The 9,990-nt window shown below is 35.6% G+C and overlaps 1 long non-coding RNA gene across 2 annotated transcripts; it reads right to left on the reverse strand.

Annotated features, from left to right (window-relative positions):
- Positions 1-5,976: 5,976 nt before the first annotated feature.
- On the reverse strand, positions 5,977-9,445 carry LOC131948337 (uncharacterized). Of its 2 annotated transcripts, XR_009387995.1 has the most exons (5): positions 9,420-9,445; positions 8,415-8,653; positions 7,875-8,014; positions 7,644-7,760; positions 5,977-7,272 (listed from the first exon to the last, which is right to left on the reverse strand). It is a non-coding gene; the product is annotated as an uncharacterized LOC131948337 (long non-coding RNA). The 2 variants fall into 2 exon arrangements; XR_009387994.1 differs by lacking the exon at positions 9,420-9,445 and having other exon boundaries at positions 8,415-8,956.
- Between the last annotated feature and the right edge of the window lie 545 nt (positions 9,446-9,990).

Genomic DNA, 9,990 nt, shown 5'->3' on the forward strand with positions numbered 1-9,990 from the left:
AAATACTCTCCCAATTTAACTTAAGATCACTTAACCAGTTCCTACCTAGTAATGGCGGTCCATTTCCTTCAACCACAAGAAGAGGAAGTTTAACACTTTGACCATTATAACTTACATGAACCATACACTCTCCTATTACCGGAACATTGTCACCAGTGTATGTTGTTAGACACTTGTGACATGGCTGTAGAGGCACTGATCCTCCTATGACAGCGTCAAAATCTTTCTTTGTTATGACTGTTAGAGATGCTCCAGTGTCCAGTTGGAAGCTGATGCTCTTACCGTTGATATTAACTAGTACATTGATGGGAGCATGACTTATTGATTTCACAGAGAGCAGGTTGAAATCCGGCTGCGAATCAGTTTGAGCATTTTCACAGGTAGAGTGGTTCATTGGTTGGGTTAGGTAGTCTTGGTGAGAGTTAACATAGTGCTGCTTTTGGTTGCGGTACTGTCTTGACTGGCTAGATTTAGCAACAGACGAAGACTTTGCAAAGCAGGTCTTGGCAATGTGACCTTGCTTACTGCACTTATAACAAGTTGCAGACTTGAACTTGCACCGATGAGATGCATGGGGACCTTTGCATCGATGACATTTTTGATAATTATTACTAGATTTAGATCTAGGATTTGAACGAGCAGGCTGTGTAGCATAAGTTGGAATGCTCCGATGGGGTTGATGTTTATTGACTAACCTGCTGTTTACTGCATGGATCCCTGAAGGCGTAAGAGATTTCGCCGCATCTGATGACTGCTGGATTGAAGTTGCAAGTTGTATTGCTTTTTCTAATGTTAGATCTGACTCGAGCAGCAACTTTCTTTGAATATCAGGGCTGTTTACACCTGTCACAAACTTTTCACATAATCTGTCAGACAGCGTGTCTCCGAATTCACAAAATTCACTTAAATGACGTAAAGCAGCAACATATTCTGATATTGACTCGTTTGGTTGACGAGTCCTACTGTCAAATCTAGCTCTACATAAAAACTTTGATGGGGTAGGCGCATGGTGGTCTGTTAGCAATTTGCTCAGCTCGTTAAAGCTCTTGGTAGTTAAACTAGCTGGTGCGCATAAGTCTTTTAGTAGCCTAAATTGTTGAGGCCCTATGACTGTTAACAAAACAGCTCTCTTTTTGGCTTCTATCGTCACGTCGTTAGCTTCTAGGTAAAAGCTTAACCTCTCTAGGTAATCTTGAATGATTTCATCATTCGCATCAAATTGTTTTATTTGGCCATACAGCGCCATAATTCTAGAAATAATTAGCTAATAAGCTCTAGCAAACCTCTTTTTTGCGTAAGTAGGTGCTCTTTCTAGTAGATGTTTATCCTTCGTCGCCAAATGACGTGGATTGTAATGACTGACGAGAAGCCGCGTTGGTTGTTAACAGTCTTTATTATGTACAGACGCCATGTTGCAAAGAGAGGAAGAGAGAGAGCAAGTGGCCAGAGACCACTATATATAGATAACAACATGTAAGGGACATCACTCAAGATAACAATATAAATATAATACTAATACAGAGAGTGAGTTCCCTTGACCTCACAATTATTTCAATCTATTACACGAACCTGTATGATATATGAAGGAGCTTTTTTTTTTTAAAAAAAAAATTCATACTTAAATCGCTATGCAAATGTTAATGCCGCCGTTAATCGTTAATCCCGTAATAGACACGGCCTGAGCTGAAAAATAGCTCGTTGAAAATGTAACATACAATAGGGTCCTTTGTTAAGATGTAGAAATCTTTTTATACTGCTGTATTGAAGTGATAGCAGTGGGAGGGGGGGGGGGGGAGAGAGAGAGAGAAGAGACGAGGGGCGTTGTTTATATGATAGACGTTGACACTGTGTTATTGAAGGGGTTCACAGTTGGATTAGCCATGCGAGTTGATATTACATGTATAACACGGAGGTTTTTATATTATAACGTTGACGACCTATGCAAAATATAACGTCCCGTCTTAGTCGTTTGATTAAAGCTCAGGCTGTTCAGTGGGGAGTGCGTGATAGGGGTGGGGTAGCGCGAGGTAAGGGTGATCTGTATGGTGGTGTAATTTGGATGGTGGGTAGTGCAAAATTGGGGTAGTGCAAGGTGGGGTGTCTGGTTGATGTGTAGTTTGCGGTGTGTTTTGACGGTGGATAAACATCACAGCCGATTCAATGACGGTATTCAACCGCTGACTACACATCATGCATGACAATAGCGTATTAGTTTTTGCTCTATCCAAGCTGCTACATGTTCTGAAATAGATGTTGGAAATTACCTGATCAGTGTCACAAACACCATTAAAGTCAATGGGATAATAATAGTATAGACGTGACTGTTGGCTATTTATAGAGATATAGCAGACTTTGCTTATATCAGTTATAAAGAACTGCCATGTTGTTACACGTGTACTTATAATTAACGTACTGCAAAAAATTAGGCATATTGGTTTTTCCCTGTAAACTCACTCATAACCATTAGCGTGACTATAGTGATAATTTTTTGTAGCTCTTATTGACAGTTTTAGACATATCCTGTTTGAGAAAGCACATGCTAAATTTAGACTACGGCTTATTCTGTGTAGTTTGCGGGTTGGGGGCGCGGGTGCTGGGCATAAATAAAGCAACAACACAGTGTGACATTCTAGCAGCGCAATGTGACATTATGGCCTTATGCTACACGGGCATTAATGATCCGTGGAAATGTTCCTCGTGTCGTGATAATCTTGCCATATCGCCATGCATAGGCGTCGCGAGGCGGGGGGTAGGGACAATGAAATGACGCACCGTCTGACACCCGATGAAGCGACGCCTCTGTCGCCATGTATAACATTTAAACCTAGGATCTAAAAAAAATCCTAGAATATATTATGTGGGTGTTAGTTGACGCTATAAATAGAGACGCATAAATTTCAAGTGGATATAGGGAAGGGAAAGATTTATTACACATGTTATGTAGTAGCTCCAATATCAGACTTGGATTTAACTCTATCCTTAATCGTACCTCAGCAATGGTTTACAAATCTTGCACACGGGTGTAACAAATAATAAACGGGTGTAACAAATAATAAACGATTATAGTTCAAAATGTGTAATTAAGCATAATAATTACCTATTGAATATAAGATGTCTTATATTGCTCTCCAAAACAACAACAACTGACCACTAACTGCTAAATTTGAGTTCTTGCAACTTAAAGTGGGACGTTTCATTTTGGGGGTCTATTATGGGGGTGGGGGTGGGGGGAGAAGCAAAGACATAACGACCCATTCCGTTGGCTAGGACGCACTATCAATTTAGCACTTCCTGTTAATATATTTATTCATGTTGTCGAAAAAGCGCCCCCCCCCCCCCCCCCCCCACACACGATTAGGAACAGTTTTTATTTTGGTATTTCACAACCTGGTTTAGAAAAAATTCCGTAAAACCAAGTTGCAATCTATTTTCTTAACTTTGACTCTATAATTCAGCAATGAGGTTCAAAACGAGCTTTTTATTTTATTGTTTTGGCCCACAAGGCGCCCCCTAGGGTTGGCATCTGGGGCGGCGGCCCCATCCGCCTTCCCCTAGCTATGGCTTTGTGGGTTAGTTTTCTACCCTGACTGAACCTATGAGATTTGATCAATTCGGTTTTTTCTTTATTAAATACAAATGACAGTAATCGATAGAAATAGAGTTATCAGTATCTTATTATCGCTAAGTAAGCGTATTATTAGTATCACTATTAGGCTAATCAGACGTCTATCGCAGTCTAGTGGGTCTATGTACTGTTGGGCTAGGTATTTTAGACCCTAGATCTATCATAGAGCGAAGTTTGACGCGAAGAGAAGAGTGCTCTAAATGAAGAGGAAAAAAAAACAATTGAGACTACAAGATGAAATTATTTTTTAAGCTCTTTTTGTGATTAAAAAAAAACACATGAGAAAATGCGATGCTGTTTAGCGCTTCACATCCATTTCAGTATTCAATACGGCATCCCTAAATATAAATAAAATAGTAAATACTCTCACGACAGTTAAGTTTCTAGCTGTGGGTATATAACTTTATAGTGTGAAAATATTCAGAATTGTACATACAAAATAATGCCCTATCCATTACGCCTAGAATTTAGATCTATATTTTATTTAAGTTCAGTGCACTCTATTAAATTACTAATGAGCAGTCTATTTCAATCATATGTACTTTTATGTAGATCTAGGCACTATAGGTTGCTAAATATAGTAGGCATATAATCTAGACCAGGCGCAACAAATAGGCCTATTATGGTTTTTTAATAATATAGGAATTTAAAGCCATTTCAATCCCTAATCCTAATATAAACCTACAGAAGCGCTTCATAAAACGTATTAAGCCTACTAATAGAACAACTATAATATATAATTGGATAGGTTAGGGCTTACTAAACTAATAAATTTAATTTAATAATCGCCCACTTACTAGATTTCTAAATATTTAGCCTAATTTAAAGTCATTAGGTCTAATAATAATAATTTGGCCATATAATAATCCTATTGATCAGGCCTAACAACAGGCCTGGCAGCCACAGACAGATTAAATATTAAGTTGAAGAGTAAAGACTCGAATACATTTAGATTCTAGAACCGACACTAATCTACATAAATCTAGATCTAGCAACAAATTATTTAGTCTAGATTTCTAGATCTAGTAATATTTACCTTACGAACGCCTCAATGTAAAGCCACTATGAAGAAAAGAACAGCACATAGTCTCAAACACGAGTAAACAACCTCCTCTATCACCGAGGATAGCGTCAAGCAGGAGCGATATGATACGAGTTAAACATTCGTCTGCTAGCACACTCGTGCGTGCTGCACGCAGTGACGGTGTTAGCACTCGCTGCTCGAAAGTAGGTCAACGGCGATGAGTCTGACAGTAGGCCTAAAGGATGTTTTTTTTTTTTTTAAACTTATCAAACGATGCATCAGAAAATCATATCAACAAAAGTTCATTAATTTTACGCTGTAGATCTAGACATAGATCTAATAATAATAATTTACAAAAAAAACAAAAAAAACAATTATTTTTAGTTTCCTACATAGAATCTAGATCTAGATCTAATTAATCTAAATTTATAGAACCACAAATTCACGGAAAAAGACATACATTTGTTTTTCTTAGAAAAGGTTAATATGGTGACCAACTGGTACAACGACAGGTCTTCTAATTATTAATATGACAAATTTAAAAAACGATTAGACCCAGCCAGATCTATCTTTTAAATAGAAGGTTTGTACTTTAATTTTCAGATACCTTTATACCGTAGCCAGAATATGACATGGGACTGAAAAGGTAAGAAATTAAGTCACCTTGATTGATTTAATACTCAGTTTGCTAAGGATTCTACTTTAAGAAAAAAATAAAAGTTGTTTCTTTTTACCCCATCTCGAAAGTTACCCAGTCAGCACACATATATTGGCCCAATATTGGCTAAACATTGGTTACCAATATTGGCTACATCTTGGTGCAACATTGGCTTAACCTTGGCGAAACATTGGTAGTGAAACTCGGCATGATGTTGGCGCAATGTTGGCACAATATTGGCTATATCCCGGCTACATATTGGCCCAACATTGGCTAGATCTTGGCCAAATATTGGCTATATCCCGGCTACATATTGGCCCAACATTGGCTATATCCCGGCTACATATTGGCCCAATATTGGCTACATCTTGGCTCAATATTGGCTATATCTTGGCCCAATATTGTCTATATCATGGTTACATCTTGGCCCAATATTGGCTACATCTTGGCTCAATAATGGCTATATCTTGGCCCAATATTGGCTATACCTTGGCTCATCCTGTATTATATCCTGGCTACATCTTGGCCCAATAATGGCTATATCTCGGCTATACCTTGGCTCAGCCTGTATTATATCCTGGCTACATCTTGGCTCAATTTTTTATTTTTAGCATACAAAAAGATCCATTCTCATATCAGTCATAATATTTACAAAGGTAATTTCAAAATGTGAAAGAAATTTTAATCAAAATGTAGTAAAGCAGCAATACATACACAAGAACTGCTCATCTATTAAAATCTGTATTATACCATCCATTCAATTGTAAGAAAATTATAACTATACTATAAAGTATTGATTGAAAAAGAATAAGTAAATTATAGTGTAGTAACTTTCATTTTGACTTTTATACAAACAAATTAAAACAAATATACAAAACATTTTCATATAATGTAACAGATGTTAAGCAGGCCTACAGTTTAAATTAAACTAATGTAAAAACTTAATTTACTGTACAAGAATACAGAAGCTGTCTTGTACTATGATACGTAAACATAACATTAAAAATAAAAAGTATAAAATATTTGTCTAACAACATTTAATTGCATAGCTCGTTTAAGTATTCTAATTAAGGTTTACATTTTAATGCTGGACCAGTCTGCCTTGTCCATAAATAACAGAACGAAAATATGTTCAGGATCTCTAGATTATAATTGTGGTTAAATAGTGTTGAAATGAATGCCATTGTGTATACAAAATGTACAATCTTTCAAAAGACAGATGGTTCGAGGGTTTATACGCATTGTGTAGAACAGGAATATCACTGCGATATTTAATAAATGTTTTTTTGTCTCGAGTATGAGGTATTTAATTATAGTAAACTGAATATATATTAATTTACTTCATTAATTAGAAATAAATATCACCAGCAGAAGTATTGTCAATACAAATGTTGCAAGCTTTTTTCAGATTGTACAGTGAAACTAAATAATGAAAGAAATTTGCAACTAATTCTTTAAAGAAAAAAATGTCAATTGTATATTTCATTTAGGGCATTAAATCTACACTAAACATACATACAATGCCAACTTAAATTATTATATTATTACAAAAGGAAACAATTTATTAATTTAAAATCAGCATTGTTCTTAGACTATTTTGGTAAGAGCATCTTTTCTTTTCGTTAAGCACTTAAATGCAATATGTATTAAACTGTTAACCTGATCCATCTGATCAAATTTTTTTTTTTAAATCTGATCTAAAATTATTACGAAAATCACTGTTGTCCTCATTCTTGTGGACCCTTGTGGAGCTGAGAGACACAACCACACCTCTCTATTTTTATACTTGGTTTTAGGAGATTCCCCAAAGTTGTGTCCATAACACTCTGCCTGCTTGTGTTTTGTTGGTTTCTGATATTTTCCATGTTTGTTTTGGATAACAAACTTTCTCTTTCCTTTGGGATTCAAATCCAATAAAAGCCTGGTTGTTGATTTGTGCAAGGTATGTCATAATCCATCCACATTCTAAAAAAGAAAAGTTACACACTAAAAGTCATTTATGAAATAATTACAACCATACACTGCTCATTTTGCACTAAATTTATTATGTTTATTTTATTTTGCACTGCACTGAACATACAACAAGAAGCCCCTAACATCATGTTTGCTACCTTGTAACGATATATTATATAGGTATAAAGACTGGTGGTCTGGGGTGTTCATGCTACCCAGGTAACACTTATACTGCATATATATATATATATATATATATATATATATATATATATATATATATATATATATATATATATATATATTTATAAACAAAAGTGAAAAAAAAAGACCTGGTAATAAAAAAAATAATAGTATGTATATAAATATTATAAACCCCTTACCCTATGTCTCTGAGCTAAGAAGGTGCCAGACAACTTTTGAGCAATTTCATCAACTTTATCAATTCAGTAATTGAACGATTAGACCCTTCAGAGTGACCCAGAAGTAATGCTTGTGGTCTGAAATTATTTTACTAATATCAGTAAAGGCATTAACTACACATGCTGATCAATACATGCAAGCAAAAATTACTAAATGAAAATTATTATTCACTTTGAAACAATTAAACTTACAGTTGTTAAGTGTTAAGAACATTTAGTCATTTTCTGGTGTAGCCAGTATTTGGTGAAGTATCAAGCAGTGGGGACCTTATAATTTATTAAAGATTGATATATCTCCAGTGGGCTGATTGATATACACAACACCTGGAGGCCTGAAAATAAATGGCATTCTTAGTTATTAAATATAATAATAAAATGAGTGAGTGATACAATAAATGATAGCCAGATTAGATACTAATTTTTAAGTATCTCTGTTTATTTGATCTCTGTATATAAAGGATTGTGTAGTCAACACTATATCTAGCCACCTTTTTTATTTCATAGTCTTAAATTGGGTATATATCAGACTTAGGTGAACTGATGAATGTACTACTAACTTGGCTTTATGTTTAGCAATAGTGTCCTCAACCATTTGCCTACTCTGTCCTCTATATGATAATATGAGTAGTGTTGATCATTAAGTATGGCTTACTAATAGTACCATCTTATCGCTGTTGGTCATGAAATTAAGTGTTGCTCTGAGGTCTCCACACTACTATTTACACAACTTACATCTTATTCATCAAAACATGCATTAGACTGGAATCCCCAGGGAAAAAGGAGGGTGGGCCGGCCAAGGAAAACATGGAAGAGAATGGTTGAGGAGGAGGCGAAAACAGCTGGGCTCTCATGGGCACAGATTAGAGGAGCAGCCCAAAACCAAGTCCGCTGGAGATGTGTGGTTGCAGCCCTTTGCTCCCCAGGGGCCACAAAGGAGTGATGATGATGACATCTTATTCTCCCATAGGGACCTGTAACAGTAATAGAAATTTGAATGACAATCTTGAATCAATTTAGAATTCTAGTTGACTATTTTTTTTCAAAATTAATACCTATCAAAATACACTGTTTAACATGTAGAAATTTGTTCTATAATTGTGTCTACTGTTCCTCTCTCTCTCTCTCTCTCTGAATTAATTAATAAAGACAGTTTCAAATCCTTACACAAATAGGCCTAGAACAATAAAATTAAGTTTTTAAAAAAGTTAAAGTGAATGATTATTTATTAATTTATAAACATTTAAGCCCCCCCTTTCCCTGTGCGTGATAATTATACCTAAAGTTGAAAACCAATAAATACATCGATCTATCCAATAATCAATATAACCCCAAGCCCAAACGTACTTGCATACTTTTCAATACAAAAAAAAAGTGCTGTCAAAATTAACCGCCCTCTGATTACGATTTTTAGTTATTTAGTATTATTAGAATCTAGATCTAGATCTATCTAGATCTATCATAAAGGAGATTATTGTAAAATGTAATTATAGCCTAATGCCAAAATAAACAGAATATAGACTCTAGTATTATTAATATTATATAGTATAGATCTAGATCTAGGTCTAGATCTAGGCTCATTTTATTACCTCAAATAAACTACCTTTTATAACTTTTATTTGATGACTTAGGCCCATAAAGTTAAAGTTTCGAACAAAAAAATACGAGTTTTCCAGATTCTGCATAAATACAGTTATACTACTTCTCACTGTTGAACTAAAATGGCTACAGTGGGCCTACCTGTTTTACTGTGACTGGATACAAAGTGACAAAGTCTTTTGTTAAGAAAAATGGCGCAGGACCGGGATGCTGGCTTGCGAACAATAGGAAGGAATGTGAACAAAGGGACAATGGGCGACAGGGGGCCGGTGGCAGTAGCGCACACAATTTTAAAAAGATTAACAAAATGTTTAACACATGCAACGTAGTCTGTTATTGATGCTATGTTTACATTAGAGCATGATATTAAAAGATAAATTAATTTTAGTTAACATATATTAAGTTTAACAAGCATATTTAACTAAAATTTCTGCAGTGAATCCATAAATCAGTGTAATCTTGGCAGCCAAGGTAAAAACGGTTAAATATCAAGGTATCAAGGGATGCAAGCATGTACAAATCTTGGCTGTACCCTGGCGTAAGCTTGTCCAATGTTTGGCCATGATTACAACATTGGGCCAAGGTTGGGCCGACCCTGGTATTACATACTGTGTTAGCTGGGTAGTAGTTAATTGGTTAGGAAATACGAAAATTGTAGGCATGGGTTAGTGGCTGTTTTTAGATCCCCCCCCCCCCCCCCCCCCACAGGATA

Source organism: Physella acuta, unplaced genomic scaffold (genome assembly GCF_028476545.2).
Source record: "Physella acuta isolate Inbredline_101_S28 unplaced genomic scaffold, ASM2847654v3 ptg000640l, whole genome shotgun sequence".
Taxonomy (NCBI): Eukaryota; Metazoa; Mollusca; class Gastropoda; family Physidae; genus Physella; species Physella acuta.